The sequence below is a fragment of the Spermophilus citellus genome (genome assembly GCF_964194105.1).
Source record: "Spermophilus citellus genome assembly, chromosome: 9".
Lineage (NCBI taxonomy): Eukaryota > Metazoa > Chordata > Mammalia > Rodentia > Sciuridae > Spermophilus > Spermophilus citellus.
Window position 1 is genome coordinate 42,425,385 of NC_138191.1, and position 19,729 is coordinate 42,445,113.

A 19,729-nucleotide genomic window follows, 5' to 3' on the forward strand; every position below is an offset into this window, starting at 1 on the left:
GATTGCCAGGTGGTGAGTCGACCACTTCTGCTTTGATATCCTATAGCAAAGAAGAACCTTCCCTTCTCTATGTGTTTATTCATTTATATCAGTTTAGGCTTCTGGGTTCTCATTTTACTTAAGTAGCTGATAATATATCATTTATTTTCATGCTAAAAATTTTCCAGATTTTGTCTGTGGGAATCTTTTTACACTATCTTCTAAGTCCCTTTGAGATGTCTACATGTCTTTTTGGATTCTTCCTTATTTTTGGTACATCAAAATGTTACAAGGTCATCTTGTACTTTTTCCTACCCCAGATCTAGATTAGACAGTTTCAAAGGAACACTGTTTTCTTTAAATGGGGAATGGTATATGGAATCCAAGACTGGAGAAGGATTCATAGCTAATTGGGAAGTTACTGGCTTTAACCTATTGGGAGACAAAGTTGTACATATACACATGTAGACAAAAACACATTGTTGTGCATTCTCATGTAAGCATACATTGTAAACCTTGACAACCTTGAGTTCACACTGATATTTAATTGTTCTTCTTTGATACTTTGGGATTTCAACTATTTCCCTTTCCATATTTGTAAATCCCTTTTCTCCTGGATTGGGATGCTTGAAGACATCCCAATCTGGCTTCTATAATCCTAAATGCTTTATTTGTTCCCTTAATTTCCTGACAAGGTCAACTGTTCCTTCATTCTGCTTGGTCTCAAATATGCCAAATCCAGTCCTCAGTCATTGCTGTACTGGTTGTGTCCACATGGATCCCTGAAATGCCACTTGAAACATAACCTCTACTACAGCAGCCCAGACCACACTAATTGAACTCTTAGCCCCAAGGAATTTCTTGCTGGGCCCACCATTGGAATCTTAGGTCCCTATCATTTGCTAGAGAGAGGCAAAAAATGAATCAACTATCTTTTGAAAATGAGCATTTATTGAATTTTGAGTTTACTAAGGAAAGTTTAAAAAACAATGGTTATACATATTTACCAGAAATAATTAAACAAGCATGTATTTATTACATTTTTAGAAATAATTTGTAAAAAATAAAGTATGATTTTACTTTTGACTGTAACAAATTTCAAATAATAGTGATAAGTTAATTAGTAAACCATATATGTTATGCTGTTCTAAAATGTCTTTACAATCAGCCAGTTTAAACCTAGCACCTAAAAAGAAGAAAAAGAATAAAATAAAATCTTATCTAACCATATATCGCTAACAGATTGTTAATCAGTAACTTACATCCCCTGTTAATCATAGGCCTGTTTCTTCCCCCACCAGGGTAAACATTTGTGAATGGTTGAGCTTGGGGGTGCTAGAATCAACCAAGCATTTTGCACATACCAGGCAAGCATTTTACCATTGAGCTAAAAGCCCAGCCCTTTTTCTATTGGATGTTGAGGCAGGTTCTAACTTGCTCAAACTGGCCTAGAAATTGAGATCCTCCTGCTTCAGCTCCCAAGTAGCTGGGACTGCAGGTGTGCACCACATCACCCAGACATTATCTTGAGTATTATTATTTTTTGTTTGTTTGTTTGTTTGTTTGTTTGTTTTAATTTGCCATGAACATAGTATTCAATTTTGCCTGTTTTACTGACCTTTTTGCAAGTGGAATCACCAAATTTTTGTTACTTTGTACAAGGCTGGAAAAAGAAACTTGGAACTCTCAATGTAAAAGCTCACCTAACTACACTATCATCTGATAAAACAGATTTTAAGTGAAGAAGCACTATCAAAGACAAAGAGTGATATTTCAGGTCTAGTGTCATCATCACAGTGCCTCAGGGAACAGAATGTCCAGCATGCATATACGAGCTGGTTTTCCACAGCATGAAGCTCAGAACTCAATATTCTTTGAGCTTCTCTTTGGGATACTACCTCCTACTAGCACTTCCCATCATTGGATAGAATCAGCTCTTCATGATTAACCAGTTCACTCTCAAATCCCCCAGCATAGTCCCTGCCCCCTCTGTATTCTGAATGATACTCTTGAACCCAATTCTGTGCTTCCTTGAGTAGTATTGCAAAAACTGCTCCAGCATTACCAGCTTCAAGATTTTTCCCTTTGTGTGCTTCTCTGGCCTGAGTCACACATAGCAAAGTTCTCAAGGCTGGGTCACTGCCTCACGGGGCCCAGGTGATATCCACACTGCTCAAATTGCTATCAAAAACCTTTGGGTCAGGGAGACAGTTCCAGGTAATACTTGATCTCTCTTCACTATCAGGATTCTACTCAAGTAAACTTCACTATCAGAATTTTTACCCCTCTTCATCTGTAGTTGGGATAAGTGCTGAATCTTCTTCCACTAAATATGCAGACATCCTGATTTACAGTACTTCCAGAAAATACAGTCAAGGCAGTATGAAACCCTTAGGTAAATGCCACATTTTCTTCATGAGTACTCCCCTGGCTCAGGAACCACAACATCTTTGGTGTCCATGGCAGATGTAGAAACTCTGCTTCAAATGGTTTCCCAGAAACTTCTGGTGTAGGCAGCTCAGAAAGTGAGTTAGTCACTTATAAGATGAAATGATACAGCTTCTGTAAGTGACGTAAAATCAGCAAAGAATTCAGAAGATAAAGTTGCTATGGCCATTGATTATATTTCAAAACACTCAAAATAAAATCTAGAAAGATGTTAAAAATAAAAGTAATTTAAAATAGAATAAAAATTATGAACCAAACTTTTGTGACTATTTATTCTACCAGCAAACTCCATTATTATTCTCAGAACAATATGCAAAAGTATACTCTTGGGAGAAAAAATCAAAACCATAGAGTGCCGGGGATCCCAAAAGCCAACGGTGTGACCCCGGAGATCCAGGCTGTCTGATTCTGGCAGCCTGCCCCGTGGCTACAGAAGGCGTGGTGCCACAGAGAAGCGATTAAATGGTAAGCAGGGAGATAGGTGCCTGCAACATGGTGGTGTCCCAACTGCCAAGCGGGCACTGACCCCCAGGCTGAGTTCGGGATTGCAGACGGGGAAGGAGGCGGTGCAGTCCCTTCCCCCACAAGGGACACTCCACTAAGGCAACCAGCGGCCACCATCTTGGAGAGCTGAGGTATCCACCGCCACTCTCCAACAGATTGCGGCGGCAAAACGGGTGTGTGTCACTCAGTTCAGCCCTTATACATAGGGGGATTTCGCATAAAATCTTTCCTAGACTTTCAGGGGAAGGGAGTATCACAGTGAGCCTGCATAAAGACTAAAGGAGAACTAGAGGCACCTGACCTTCAACTCCCCCTCCCATCAGCAGCCAAAACAAAACCTGTCTAGCCAGTGCTGGGGGAGGGGCAAGCAGAAAAAATCAAAACCATAGAGTGCCGGGGATCCCAAAAGCCAACGGTGTGACCCGGGAGATCCAGGCTGTCTGATTCTGGCGGCCTGCCCCGCGGCTACAGAAGGCGTGGCGCTGCAGAGAAGGGATTAACTAGCAAGCAGGGAGATAAGTGGTTGCCACAAAGTGGAATCCCGCCAGCCAAGCCCGCACTGACCCCCGGGCTGAGTACGGGATTTCAGACGGGGAAGGAAGCGGTACAGTTCTATTTCCCACAAGGGAAACAAAACAATAGAGTGCCGGGGTTCCCAATAGCCACCCTCCACACCCAACAAACGGCAGGCCCAGAGTACAGTTTGAACTGCCGAGAACCATCACTCAGGGGAAATCTGGTCTAGCGGGAGAAACCAAGACTAGCAGGAGAAACCAGGAGACTAGAGGCAAGGCCCTCGCGACTGGGCAGCTATAAACTGCAGTCCCGCTGGCGACAGCTCACCCACTGACCGCGTAACTGGGCGGTAGGAGAAGGCCCACCCGCTGGCGACTGATCACCTGCCCGCGGCCTGTTCTACTGGGCGGCTGGAGACTGCCCGCCTGCCGCGACAGGGAGCTGAAACCAAACAGAGACAGTCCAGTCACACACCCCCATTAGGGCACCCTGGCAAGGAGACTGGGGCCCGTCATAGCAGAGTAGTGTCGTCACTGGAGCTCAGACATCGGAATTCCTTCCCAGCGGAATCCACGTTAACAGGCATAGTTTAACAACACAAAGGAGAGACATCAGAGTAATACAGAAACAAAACAAATCTATAGAAGAGAGCAGAAACACGACAATCAAAAAGAGCTAGAAAGTAACGTGGACAACATGAGAAAACAAGGGAAAAAAGGATTACAAACAATGCAAGACAACTCAATTCTCCAGGAGGACATAGAAACATCAGAAACAGGGATAGCGAAAGAACTCAAAGCATACCTAACTCGAATGGAAAGGAATATTAGAGAACACATGAGACAGCAAGTCCAAGAAATAAAAGTATATTTTGAAAATGAATTAAACAAACAAATTCAAATGGCAAAGAACGAGCTCCACCAGGAGATAGAGATCTTAAAAAAAATCAAACAATAATCCTAGAATTGCAGGAAACTATAAACCAAATTAAAAACTCAAACGAGAATATTACAAATAGACTTGATCAAGTAGAAGTCAGAACAATAGATAATGAAGACAAGGTTTATCAACTTGAAAAGAATATAGTCAACACAGAAAAGATGCTTAAATCCCATGAGCAATCTATTCAAGAGATATGGGATGTCATAAAAAAATCAAATCTGAGAGTCATAGGGATAGAAGAAGGCACAGAGTTTCAAACCAAAGGAATGGACAGCATATTAAATGAAATAATTCTATAAAACTTCCCAGAGATGAAAGATGGAATGGATTGCCAAATCCTGGAAGCCTACAGGACCCCAAACATTCAAAACCATAATAGACCAACTCCAAGACATATAATTATGAAGATAGCCAACGTACAGAACAAGGAGAGAATATTAAAAGCTACGAGAGAAAAGAGGCAGATTACATTCAGGGGTAAACCAATTAGGTTAACAACCGATTTCTTATCACAAACTTTGAAAGCGAGAAGATCCTGGAATAATGTATTTCAAACGCTGAAAAATAATGGATTCCAACCAAGAATACTATATCCAGCAAAATTGAGCTTCAAATTTGACAATGAAATTAAAATCTTTCACGATAAACAAAAGCTAAAAGAATTTGCAGCAAGAAAACCAGCTCTGCAAAGCATTTTGAACAAAACACTACAAGAAGAGGAATTGAAAAATAGTGCCCAAAACTAACAGCAGGAGGTATCTCAGTAAAGGGGGAGGAAAATAACCAAAAAGCAAAACTAGCCAAACTAAAATAAATAAATAAAGAAGCATGACTGGAAGTACAAATCATATCTCAATTGTAACCTTAAATGTTAATGGCCTAAACTCACCAATCAAGAGACATAGGCTAGTAACCTGGATCAAAAAAACAAATCCAACAATATGCTGCCTTCAGGAGACTCATATGATAGGAAAAGACATACACAGGCTGAAAGTAAAAGGTTGGGAAAAATCATACCACTCACATGGCCCTCAGAAGCAAGCAGGAGTGGCCATACTCATATCGAATAAAATCAACTTCAAACCTAAGTTAATCAAGAAGGATAAAGAAGGTCACTATATACTGTTAAAAGGAACCATTCACCAACAAGACATAACAATCATCAATTTGTATGCACCAAACAATGGAGCTGCAATGTTCATAAAACAAATTCTCCTCAAGTTCAAGAGTCAAATAGACCACAACACAATAATTATGGGTGACTTCAACACACCGCTCTCGCCATTAGACAGATCCTCTAGACAAAAGCTGAATAAAGAAACTATAGAACTCAACAGCACAATCAATAACCTAGACTTAACCGACATATATAGAATATATCAACCATCATCATGTGGGTATACGTTCTTCTCAGCAGCACATGGATCCTACTCAAAGATAGACCATATATTATGCCATAAGGCAACTCTTAGTAAATATAAAGATGTGGAGATAATACCATGCACCATATCTGATCATAATGGAATGAAATTAAAAATCAATGATAAAAGAAGGAAGGAAAAATCCTACATCACATGGAAAATGAACAATATGTTATTGAATGATCAATGGGTAATAGAAGACATAAAGGAGGAGATGAAAAAATTCTTAGAATCAAATGATAACACAGACACAACATACCGGAATCTATGGGACACAATGAAAGCAGTTTTAAGAGGGAAATTCATTTCTTGGAGTTCTTACCTCAAAAAAAGAAAAAAACAACAAATAAATGAACTCACGCAACACCTCAAAAACCTAGAAAAGGAAGAGAAAAACAACAGCAAATGTAGTAGAAGACAAGAAATAATTAAAATTAGAGAAGAAATCAATGAAATTGAAACAAAAGAAACCATTGAAAAAATTGATAAAACTAAAAGTTGGTTCTTTGAAAAAATAAATAAGATAGACAAGCCCTTAGCCATGCTAATGAAAAGAAGAGGAGAGAGAACTCAAATTACTAACATACGGGATGAAAAAGGCAATATCACAACAGACACTACAGAAATACAGAAGATAATTAGAAAGTATTTTGAAAACCTATATTCCAATAAAATAGAAGATAATGAAGATATCGATAAATTTCTTAAGACATATGATTTGCCCAGATTGAGACAGGAAGACACACACAATTTAAACAGACCAATAACAAAAGAAGAAATAGAAGAAGTCATCAAAAGACTACCAACCAAGAAAAGCCCTGGACCGGATGGGTATACAGCGGAGTTCTACAAAACCTTCAAAGAAGAATTAATACCAATACTTTTCAAGCTATTTGAAGAAATAGAAAAAGAAGGAGCTCTTCCAAATTCATTCTATGAGGCCAACATCACTTTGATCCCAAAACCAGACAAAGATACTTCAAAGAAATAAAACTACAGACCAATATCTCTAATGAACTTGGATGCAAAAATTCTCAATAAAATTCTGGCGAATTGAATACAAAAACATATCAGAAAACTTGTGCACCATGATCAAGTAGGATTCATTCCTGGGATGCAAGGATGGTTCAATATACGGAAATCAATAAATGCTATTCACCACATCAATAGACTTAAAGACAAGAACCACATGGTCATCTCGATGGATGCAGAAAAAGCATTTGACAAAGTACAGCATCCCTTTATGTTCAAAATATTAGAAAAACTAGGGATAACAGGAACTTACCTCAACATTGTAAAAGCTATATATGCTAAACCTCAGGCTAGCATCATCCTAAACGGAGAAAAACTGAAGGCATTCCCTCTAAAATCTGGAACAAGACAGGGATGCCCTCGATCACCACTTCTATTCAATGTAGTTCTTGAAGTACTAGCCAGAGCAATTAGACAGACAAAAGAAATTAAAGGCATAAAAATAGGAAAAGAAGAAATTAAACTATCGCTATTTGCGGATGACATGATAATATACTTAACAGACCCAAAAGAGTCTACAAAGAAGCTGCTAGAGTTAATAAATGAATTCAGCAAAGTGGCAGGTTATAAAATCAACACGCATAAATCAAAGGCGTGTATATCAGCAACAAAACCTCTGAAATGGAAATAAGGAAAACCACTCCATTCACAATATCCTCAAAGAAAATAAGATACTTGGGAATCAACCTAACAAAAGAGGTGAAAGATTTATACAATGAAAACTACAGAACCCTAAAGAGAGAGATAGAAGAAGATCTCAGAAGATGGAAAAATGTACCCTGTTCATGGATAGGCAGAACTAACATCATCAAAATGGCGATATTACCCAAAGTTCTCTACAGGTTTTATGCGATGCCAATCAAAATTCCAATGGCATATCTTGTAGAAATAGACAAAGCAATCATGAAATTCATATGGAAAAACAAAAGACCCAGAATAGCAAAAGCAATTCTAAGCAGGAAGTGTGAATCTGGAGGTATAGCGATACCGGAGGTCAAACTGTACTACAAAGCAATAGTAACAAAAACAGCATGGTACTGGTACCAAAACAGGCAGGTGGACCAATGGTACAGAATAGAAGACACAGAGACTAATCCACAAAGTTACAACTATCTTATATTTGATAAAGGGGCTAAAAGCATGCAATGGAGGAAGGATAGCATCTTCAACAAATGGTGCTGGGAAAATTGGAAATCCATATGCAACAAAATGAAATTGAATCCCTTTCTCTCGCCATCCACAAAAATTAACTCAAAATGGATCAGGGAGCTAGATATCAGAGACACTGCATCTGATAGAAGAAAAAGTTGGATACGATATACATATTGTGGGGTCGGGCTCCAAATTCCTTAATAGGACACCCATAGCCCAAGAGTTAACAACTAGAATAAACAAATGGGACTTACTTAAACTAAAAAGTTTTTTCTCAGCAAGAGAAACAATAAAAGAGGTAAATAGAGAGCCTACATCCTGGGAACAAATTTTTACCCCTCACACCTCCGATAGAGCCCTAATATCCAGAATGTACAAAGAACTCAAAAAATTAAACAATAAGATAACAAATAACCCAATTAACAAATGGGCCAAGGACCTCAACAGACACTTCTCAGAGGAGGACATACAATCAATCAACAAGTACATGAAAAAATGCTCACCATCTCTAGCAATCAGAGAAATGCAAATCAAAACCACCCTAAGATACCATCTCACTGCAGTAAGATTGGCAGCCATTATGAAGTCAAACAACAATAAGTGTTGGCGGGGATGTGGGGAAAAGGGCACACTTGTACACTGCTGGTGGGGCTGCAAAATGGTGAGGCCAATTTGGAAAGCAATATGGAGATTCCTGGGAAAGCTGGGAATGGAACCACCATTTGACCCAGCTATCGCACTTCTCGGACTATTCCCAGAGGACCTTAAAAAAGCGCTCTATAGGGATACGGCTGCATCAATGATTATAGCGGCACAATTCACAATAGCTAGACTGTGGAACCAATCTAGATGCCCCTCAATAGATGAATGGATAAAAAAATGTGGCATATATACACAATGGAGTATTATGCAGCACTAAGAAATGACAAAATCATAGAATTTGCAGGGAAATGGATGGCATTAGAACAGATTATGCTAAGTGAAGCTAGACAAGCCCTAAAAAACAAATGCCAAATGTCTGCCTTGATATAAAGAGAACAATTAAGAACAGAACACGAAGGAAGAACATGAGGAAAAGACTACAGTAAACAAAGACGAATGGGGGGAGAGAAACGGGGAGAGAAGGGAAAGCATATGGAAATGGTAGGAGACCTTCAATGATACATAAAATTATAGGAGGTTATGAGGGGCAAGGGGGAGGGAAAAATAGGGAGAGAATTGAACAACAGCAGGGGAGGTAGAGAGGGAAGATGGGAGGGGAGGGGAGGGGAGGGGGGATAGTAGGGGATAGGAAAGGTAGCAGAATACAACAGTCACTAATATGGCATTATGTAAAAATGTGAATATGTAACAGATGTGATTCTGCAATCTGTATTTTGGGTGAAAATGGGAGTTCAAAACACAATTTGAGTCAAATGTATGAAAGATGATATATCATGAACTATGTAATGCTTTAAATAATCAATAAAAAAAATAAAATAGAAAAAAAAAGTATACTCTTGGGACACATTTCAAATTATATCATGTCTTGGTAATTCAAAGTATTTTAAACATGTTAAAAGAGTGATTAAAAAAAGTCCACTGATGGCTGGGGTTGTGGCTTAGCAGTAGAGTGCTTTCCTAGCACGTGCAAGGCCCTGGGTTCGATTCTCAGCACAACATAAAAATAAATAAAATAAAGGTATTATGTCCAACCTCAAAAAATAATTTTAAAAAACTGCTATGAGGAATGCAGATGTTTGGCTGGTAGCATTGTGCAAAGGTTAAAAGATCATACCCGGAGCCAGGTTCAGATCCTGCCTCTGCTATCTGCCCCTTGTCACTCACACTGGACACATTCTCTAACCTCCCCATATTTCAATTTTTCTCCTCTAAGAAACAGAGAAGGTATCTGGAGAAATGAAATAAAATTACACAGTATTCATAACAGTCTCTGGCTTATAGTGTGTCTCAAATATAAATCTTAGAAGCTGCTGTTATCAAGAATATGTGGAGTAGTTCTAAGTCTACTTAAATTTGTCCACTAAAGTAAAACAATGGACAAATTTGTAAGAATAGAATTTTCTTCTTCACCATTAATGAAGATCTCTGTGTGAAAAGAGATGTAGCTTCTTGGGACACAGAGAGAAAAGAAACCTTTGGGGAGGAGGCAAAAACAAGTAAAATTGTGGCTTTTAATTGCAACATTAAGGTTAAATTAATCTGTCAACCCCAGAGGTTTCTTTATTTGGCTTACGTGGGTAGGAGGCAGTATCCTTCATTGGGAAAAACTGAACACAAGAATATTTTGTTTTATTTATTTATTCACTGATGCATTTTGCTAGTGGGATTAGGTAGAGAAAAAAATCTGATTTTGGAGTGGCTCATTTGGAAATATTTAGTAGGCAGGCAGACATATAGTGCTAGAACTCAAAGAAGAGGTGAGGACTGAAAATACAAATGTGAAGGTCCAATCATGTAAATGGTCACTGAAGACATGGGAATGGATGAGGCCATTTGGGAACAGTGGACAGAGAAGGAATGGAAGAGAAAGCCTAGACCTCCAAGGAACACCAATATTTTGGGTATTGGAGAAGGTGGGCAGTCAGAGGTGACTAAAATGCCAACAGAGGAAGAAGCAAAGATTTTGTTATCACCAAAACCAAAGGAAAAGATTTTTAAGAAAGAATTGCTCAACATTATCAAGTGTGTCAGAGAGGTCAGGTAAGATAGAACTAAAGAGGGCACACGGGTGAGTGTAGTTTCAGTGAAAAGGTGGAAGCCAGATGACCATTGGAAATGGAGACAGGGAACACAGACAACTCATCTCAAGTCTTTGAGTAATAAAGAGAGAATTCAGGGTGGCAGCAAGATGGGATATGACATAAAGGAAGGAATTCATTTTAACATCCAAGAGTATTAAGTGTGCTGTAGTAGGAGTGGGAAAGAACCAGACTGGGAAAAAGCTGAAGATGAATAATGGAGGAGATCCAGTCCTGAGAAAGTCAGAGGGAAGGGATTTAGAGGACAGTTAGGAGAATGGGTGCTGGACAGGAGAATGTATCCTCTTTCATTATGAGGAATAAAAATAAAAGAAAAAGATTTGATATAGTCAAATTTATCATTGAATTTTCATTGCCCAGAATTGTTCTAATGAAAACTTTCATAGAAACAGCATAGCACTACTTGGCACGTAGCAGGTCCTCAAATGTTGGTGTGATACATATTTTCTTACAATTTTACAAAAATCTTTGTAGATTCATATAAGAAAATACTTCAATTGGATCACACAAATCCTAATGATAAATAAATTTTTTTTAAATAGCATGCCTTTTCTGGGGTAGGAGAAGGTGTTACTCTCTGATGAGGGATTAATATTCAAAATTTATAAGGAATTCACACAACTCAATAGCAGAAAACAACAACAACAAACAACCAAAAAAAGCAAAACTCAATTAAAAATGGGCTAAAAATTTGAGTAAACTTTTTTCAAAAGAAGACACATAGATGACCAACTGGAATATGAAGAGAAACTTAACAGTATTCATTAGTGAAATGTAACTAAAACTACAATGAGATAATACTCCACGACAATTCTGGCCTGGATGTGGAGAAAAGACAACACTTATACAGTATTTGTGGGGATGTAACTGGTATGGCCAAAAAAACAAAACAGTATGGAAGCTCCTCAAAAAATGCAAAAAAGAGCTGGGCACAGTGCTGAACAATTATAATTCTAGCTAGTTGGGAGGCTCAGGCAGGAAGATCACAACTGACTTGGGCAATTTAGTGAAACCTGTCTCAAAAGGGCTGGGAGCCAGGTTTGGTGGCTCACACAAACAACCCCAGCCTTGAGGCTTTGAGGCATGATAATTACAAGTCTGAGCAACTTAATGAGACCTCAGCAATTCAATGAGACCAACTCAAAATAAAAAATAAAAAAGGTTGGGCCAGGTGCGGTGGCACATGCCTGTAATCCCTGTAGCTTGAGAGGCTAAGGCAGGAGGATCACAAGTTCAATGCTAACCTCAGCAACAGAGAGGCACTAAGCAACTCAGTAAGACCCTGTTTCTAAATATAATACAAAATAGGGCTGGGGATGTGGCTCAGTGGTCAAATACCGTTGAGTTCAATCCCTGATTTAAAAAAAGGGGGGTTGGGATTAAGCTCAGTGGTAAAGTACGCCTGGGTTCAATTCCCATTACCATTAAAAAAATTAAAAACAGAACCATAATATTATCCAGCAACCCTATCCCTGGGTATTCATCCAAAGGAAATAAAATTAACATTTTGAAGAGACAACTGCAACTCCATATTCACCTCAGCATTATTGCAATAGCCCAAATAGGAAAACTGCCTTAAGGGATGAATGAAGAAAGAAAATGTGATGTGAGATACACACACACACACACACACACACAAAGGGTACTATTCAGGCTTTAAAAAAAAAGTATGGGGGAAAAAATTTTGCCATATGCAACAATGTAGATAAACCTGGAGCATATTATGCCAAGTGAAATAACCCAGACAGAGAAAAATACTGCTTGATCTCACTTGTATAGAATCTAAAAGTCAAACTCATTGAATGAAATAAATTTATTTGGCTACAGCTGTACAAATTCATCAATTCCACATTTTCTAGAAATAAAAATACATATGCAGAAGACACAATAAAAAGTAAAATGAAAAATTCCTAGATTAATTCAAGGAAAGACCTCATCATGAAATTTTGAGAACACACACCACAGTCTAGAAAACCAAACAAACACCCCAATTTCAGTAAGATTTAAAAATCCTGCAAGGACATAGGAAATTGAAAACAGTTTATGAACTGTGACCCTCTGAAAAAGGTAAACTAAAAAGAAAGTGAAAGGAATCAGGGTTGGAGTAGAGAAAGGAAAATGAGATGGTACATAGTGGATTTTTAGGGCAATGGGACTATTCTACCTGGCACTACATAGTAGTACTGGATGGTGGATACATTCTGCATGGTACTGTATGACAGATACATCTCATCACACTTGTTAAAAGGGTTGGGAATCTAGCTTTGTGAATGAAGGGCAATGAAGTGTGAAGTTCAATCCCAGTCCTGCAATTATAAAAAAAAAAAATGGAGAAAGCAACAAGGGAATATAGAACTCGGAAGGTGATGTGAACTGTGGCATCTATACCTAGTCCAAACTATGCCTTTCAGAAGAAGGTAAAAATGTTTCCCAGAGATGCATAAAACTATTACCTTTCTGAATAAGACAAAGAAATGTACAATAACATAAAAAATAAATAAAAAGTTAGGTCTTAAAAATTAAGAAAAAGTGAGGCTATCTGTTATTTTAAAAGTACTGTATATTTGAACAAAAAGATTTTTTGCTGCTTTGTGAATATTATAAAAGCACAGGTGAAAATAATAGCTGTGAGCAGTTTCTATAATCACATATTTTACTATTTTATGGGCAGTTTTCTCAAGAAACATGTGGCTCTTAGTGTATATACCACCGTGTTCACTGAAGCATTGCTTGCAATAGCCAAAACACGGAAATAACCTAAGTGTCCCTCAACACATGAAGGGATTCTTTAAATGGTGATATGGTGGTATATAGCCACAATGAAATACTATTCACCCTACAAAAACAGGAAATTGTCATTTATAACAATATGGATGACAGTATGTTAAGTGAGGAGATTATGTTAAGTGAAATAAGCCAAGTAGTAGGAGAAAAAACCTACACTCTCACTTACATGAGGAATCTGAGTCAAAATCATAAAAGTGGAGAGTAGAATGGTGTTGACCAAGTCTCATGTGTGTGGCAGAGTGGCAGGAGTCAGCCGGTAGGGTAGATGGGGAAAAGGGGAGACTTTGGTAAACAGGCACAGGGCTAAGTTAAAAAGGAGGAGGGCTGTAATTAACAATAATGTGTAATTCAAAATAGCTAAGACAGAATTTTAAATGCTTTCATCACAAAGAAATAACAAATACTGAGGTGATGCATATGCTAATTTATCTGAAACATCACATGGTACCCCATAAACATATGTGAGTAGTTTATTAATTAAAAATAAAATTTGAATAGGAATATTTACTGGTTTTCATAGATACATGTAAAGCTTTACATAAACTACAAAATGTTTTGTTTTAAGACTTCACTCCAAAGATTTTCTTATGTCCCTGCTTAAAACATTTCTCTTGTTCTGGTAAACTCCTTGAGTCTTCTACATGTAGGTATGTAGTAGTTGCATTGTAAAGAAAAGATACAGGAGCAAGGGATAAGAGTTTAGTGAAATTTTTATATGTATTATGAAAGTATTCTGTTGGTATTAGCACAAAAGTTCTTATCAAAAGAGAAATACATAATTCTAGAGGAGTAAAATGTATGGGAGGTTCTTTTACAGGAATATTAAGTAGTGAAGTCAGAAAAGCCTGTATAGGCCACCAAGACATTCTTGGAGAGACAGATAAGGAGAAGAATGCAAAATGTTGACATTATTGAGATTAAGAGTGAAAGAGCTAATGAGACAGTTGGAGCATAACAAAACAGCACAAAGAGTGCTGCAAACTTTAGTGTGAAGGTCCATTCTGGCTGTCTGGGTTATCCTATGATAATGATATCACAAGGATACAAACTCCTGCAGCTGAAGTAAATTACCATCAAAGAAACAGCAACACTACTAGCTAGTTCTACTTTGAAGGAAGGTCTGGGGAGGAGCCTGGAAGGGCTCTACCTACACAAATGTGAAAGGATGAGATTCCAAGGAGGCTATGTATAAAAGGCCTTTACTGAGCACACATGCTGGGGTATTTCTTTAGTAGCATAGTTGTTTTTTTCTTTTTTTTTGTCTTGAATTTTATTTTTGATATTTTTATTGGGGTATCATAGCTATTACACATTTATGGAATTTTCTGTTACATGTTCATACATGTACTTTTATAAGAATATAATTTAGCCAATATCACTCCTCAGCACTTTTCCCTCATGCCCCTTCTCCCACTCCCTGGTCCCTTTCCTCTTTTGATCTCCCACTGATTTTTAGGAGATCCACCCCAACTTTTGTTTTCCTTTTTCTTTCTAGCCTCTACATATCAGAGAAAAACATGACAACCCTTGATCTTCTGAGTTTGGCTTATTTTGTTTAACATAATAGTCTCTAGTTCCATCCATTTTCTTGCAAATGACAATATTTTTTTTTATTTATGGCTCAATAAAGTTTCATTGTGTATGTACACCACACTTTCTTACTACATTCAGCTGTTGATGGACACCAAGGCTAGATACATAGGTTGGTTATTGTGAATTGTGTTGCTATAAACATGGATATACATGTATCCTTATAGTATGATGACTTTAATTCTTTAGGATAAATACTGAGGAGTGGTATAGCTGGGTCATATGGTGGTTTCATTTGAGGAAACTCCATACTGATTTCCAAAGGGGTTGTACTAATATACAATCCCACCAACAGTGTAAAAGTGTCCCTTTCTCTCTATATCCTCTCCAGCATTTATTATTATTTGCATTCTTGATGACGGCCATTTTGACTGTTGTGAGATTTGCATTTCCCTAATTGCTAATGTTGAACATGTTTTTCATATATTTGTTGGCCATTTGTATTTATTCTTTTAAGAAGTGTCTGTTTAATATATTAGTATGTTTATTTTTATTAATTGGGTTATTTGATTTTTTTGAGTTCTTTATATATTCTAGATATTAATCCTCTCTCAAAACAGTAGCTAGCAAAGATTTTCTCCCATTCTGTAGGTTCTCTCTTTCCATTCCTAATTGTTGCCTTTGCTGTGCAGAAGCCTTTTAATTTGGAGCCATCCCATTTATTAACACTTAGCATTATTTCCTGAGCTTTAGGGGTCCTATTGAGAAAGTCATTGCCTATGCCTGTATGCTGGGGTGTTGATCCTATATTTTCTTGTAGGAGTTGAATTGTTTTTTAGTGCAATAGTGGCACAGTTTTACTGTGCAATCTCCTGCTGATAATGATCATGATTAGTACGAATAATCTTCATATTTATGCATCACTTGACCTGTTTTACACCACTCCTCACATCGAGGAAACCTAAAAGTGAATAAGGTAGGTGAGTTAGAGAAACTACAAAAAATATTTAAAACATCTTCTTAATTATTTTTAATGCTAAACAGATGTTTCTTTGAAGGCAATATAATACAGCAGAGAGTTATATGGCCGCTAGGTTTTATATAAGTTAGAGAAGCAAAAACAGTTTTCAAATTCATTTTGACTTGTTACCAGCTGATATATTAGTTTTCTCAAGTGAAGAAATGCTAAGTGCTGATATTGCAGTTATTACTGAGTTCCTGGTTGCTGAAGGAATCCTGAAAAATTATTAGTATAATAAATTTACAATTCTCAAAATATTTAATTGCAAATACATATTATCTGTATTACTAGCTTGTTGATTATTTTTCCATTAGTAGAAATTGTAAGTGTCATTTATAGTGGCTCATTTACAGTTGCTTAAAAATGATTCTTTATTACTTTACTCTAAAACAAAATTTTAGAACCAATTACCTATTTTGCAAGCTCTATGAACAATATTTTTAATGACTTTTTTGGGGCAAATATATCTGAAGTTGTTCATATCTTGTACATGAAAATTGCAATGTTCACAGAACAGTCCAAGAAAGATAGTCAGGTGAGCTTGCTAGATGTCATTTATTTACAATAAGGAATAACCAAAATGCACAGATGAGACATAGAGTGATATTTTAAAAATATAAAACTTACTGGGAACCTGAACAGGTCAAAAAAGATTAACAATAGAAGATAAAATGTTAATAATTTGTTCAGACATCAGCACTAGAGAATTCCCAGAAACTGCTATTGAAATGTGGTTGCAGTCTGTGGACAAGGAAATATATAAAATTTTAACTAGAGAAAGGATGTTACTAAATGAGCTTATTCTAATGCTATGTTACTGATGACTCATATGAAACAAAAACAAACATGCAAAGTCTAAAATCAACATTATGTGTAGTTCCTCATTTCATCAGGCTAAAATAGGTCTTGAGTGTAAATCAGATTCTAAGCCACGATGCATGAAATACCAATGATTAGGAAGAGTCTAAAAATTTCTTCTGAAACTAATTACCAGGGTTAAGACAAAAAGGAAAAAAAATGTAAAACAGCAGATGGACTTCCAATCTTCAGTTTGTTTTTAATACTCACATCCCTATTTTCTCTCTCTTTTTTGTTTTTTTTAGTTGTTAATAGTCCTTTATTTATTTATTTATATGCAATACTGAGACTCAAACCCAGTGCCTCACACATTCCAGGCAAGTGAGCTACCGCTGAGCCACAATCCCATCTTCCTATTTGCTCTTATGCTATACCTTGGCCCTAAAAATGTTCCAGTCTCTATCTTTAAAAATAAACACATAAAATAAAATTGCTACTTGTTCTTATTTCCTTCCTTTTACCTCATTCCATTTTTCTCCTTCTTTTCATCAACAAACCTTCCAAAAGTACAGTTACACTCCATGCTTCTGAGCTTCACTGCCTGCTCACTTGCTTAGTAATGGAAACCTGGTTTTTGCTAGTGGGACTCAATGAAAGGTCTCCCTCAGAGCTCGCTAATGTCTTGTCAAATAAAGACAGCAGCTCTATCCCCACCCCATGTATCCACACAGTCTCAGAGCCATTTTATTTCCATATTTTTATTGGTGTATCATGCCCCTCATTTTCCTGAAACAGGTCTCTTTCTACCAAAATTCCAGCCTCTGGCCCTTGAGTATTGTTCTATTTGCTATCCCTCCACCACCTACATACCTTCATACACCTTGCTTGAACCTTACATTCAGAGATCCAAAAGAAATATGTATAAAAGATAAATGCAGTAAATTAGAAACAAAAAGGATATCCAAAATGAACAATCCTTAATTTACATTCCAATCCTTAAAGAGTAGTATGTATGGCACTATTAAAATAACATATGCTAAAGTGTCGCGACCCCCTTGCCCGCAAGGAAGACGCAACACCGGGAATCTTCTTACAGCTGTTTATTCAGGCTCTGCAGAGTTCTTTCTCCCCCGGAAGCCCCTCCCAGCCTTAATAAAGTATCCGAACACCCAATGTGAAGCTGCCACGTGGAGCTTTCTCATAGGGTGTCAAAGAACCAAGTGCCAACTCTCCCAAAGAAGGAGTTGTTTGTCACAGACCACAACGAGGCCGGCGCCATCTTGTAATGGCGACCGGTCTGAAGAAACGGCTCACCACAGTTCCCCCTTTTGTTTTCTAAAAACAACACAGGCGAGAGTAGAGGTCCTATCCCACTGTGCAGAAGTGGCTGCATAGTATGGCTCAGCACATACTTATATATTTCTTGCAGATAGAATGGAAAGTTACCAGTAGGCGGGAGCAAGGGCGGGGGGAGACAGAAAGTTCTTGTTAACTCATACCAAGCCTTCAACCAGGAACCTTATCGGACCCAAGCAGGTCAAGACGTTCCCACATGACCGTTATAGGCTGAATAATATGAAAACAGACACCACAAGTCCTTCAAGGCCTGGTGAGCTGCCTCAAGGCCTTGTGAGCTGGCCTCTTTGACGTGCACAACAAGAAACCAGGGCTGGATCCAAGCCCTGGGGGCCGGGGGGAGTCCGTGCCAGCAGTTCCCCCTCTTTTGTTTGTGGCACGTCAAAGGGAATCAAGTAGCCCCTGTCTTAGGTCGTTCACTGCCCTTACAGTGCTTACCCGTCTCTGGGGAGGCCCCATTCCCCTGTCTGAGGTTGCAGTGCAAGCGTGAAAGTTGCCCGTCTCTGGGTACTACAAGATCAGCTCGTTGTTGCCAAGGCGTTTAGTGGTATCTATTCAGCCAGTCATTATTAGGTCTTTAATTGGTTCCGGTTCAACAGGGCATAGAGTCAGAGGAGAGGAATAATAAAAATAAGGAAGAAAAGGGGGCAAAAGGAGAAAGGCATGAAGCAGGAATCATTGTAGAAAAATCATCTTCGAATTGGTCGGAGACAAACTTCAGTAAGATCATCTTTGGTTTGTAGGCGTTGATAATGGACCTGTATTGGCTTAGAAGTCAGAATGTTAATTTGGTCTTTAATAAATTGTGTCATTCTCTTGACAAGGCAGGGGCCTACAGCAGCTACAAGAAGGAGACCGAAAAGCGGTCCCATTACAGTGGACATCAAAGGAGTCAGCCATGGGGTATTTTTAAACCATTGTTCAAACCATCCTTGTTGTGCTTCAAACTCCTTTTGTCTTTTAGCCAATCTTTCCGTGACCTTTTCCATAGTTTCACGGATTACCCCAGTGTGATCTGCATAAAAACAACACTGGTCCTTTAAGGCTACACATAGTCCTCCTTCCCTTGGGAATAATAAATCTAGTCCCCTCCTATATTGTAACACAACTTCTGAGAGGGAAGTGAGGGACTTTTCCAAAGCAGTAATAGACTTGGCCATGGCTGTTAAATCCTCATTCATAGCCATTTGTAGATTTAATAATTGACCTCCCTGCACATAGGCGGCTGTCCCGGTTCCTATTCCAGTTGTTATTCCACCTATGCCCAATAGGAGGGCAATAGTCATAGTTATGGGTTCTCTGGGGAGCCGAGTATGTCCCTCAAGGCGTCCCAGGACGTAGTCTGACCCATGATAAGATATCCTCGGCCATAGTTGTACCAACACACAGAAATCAGTAGTTGTATTTAAGACTGCCATGGAAACACAGGGAGTTAACCCAGTATTGCAAGCAAAATAGGACCCTTTGGGACCCCACAAATA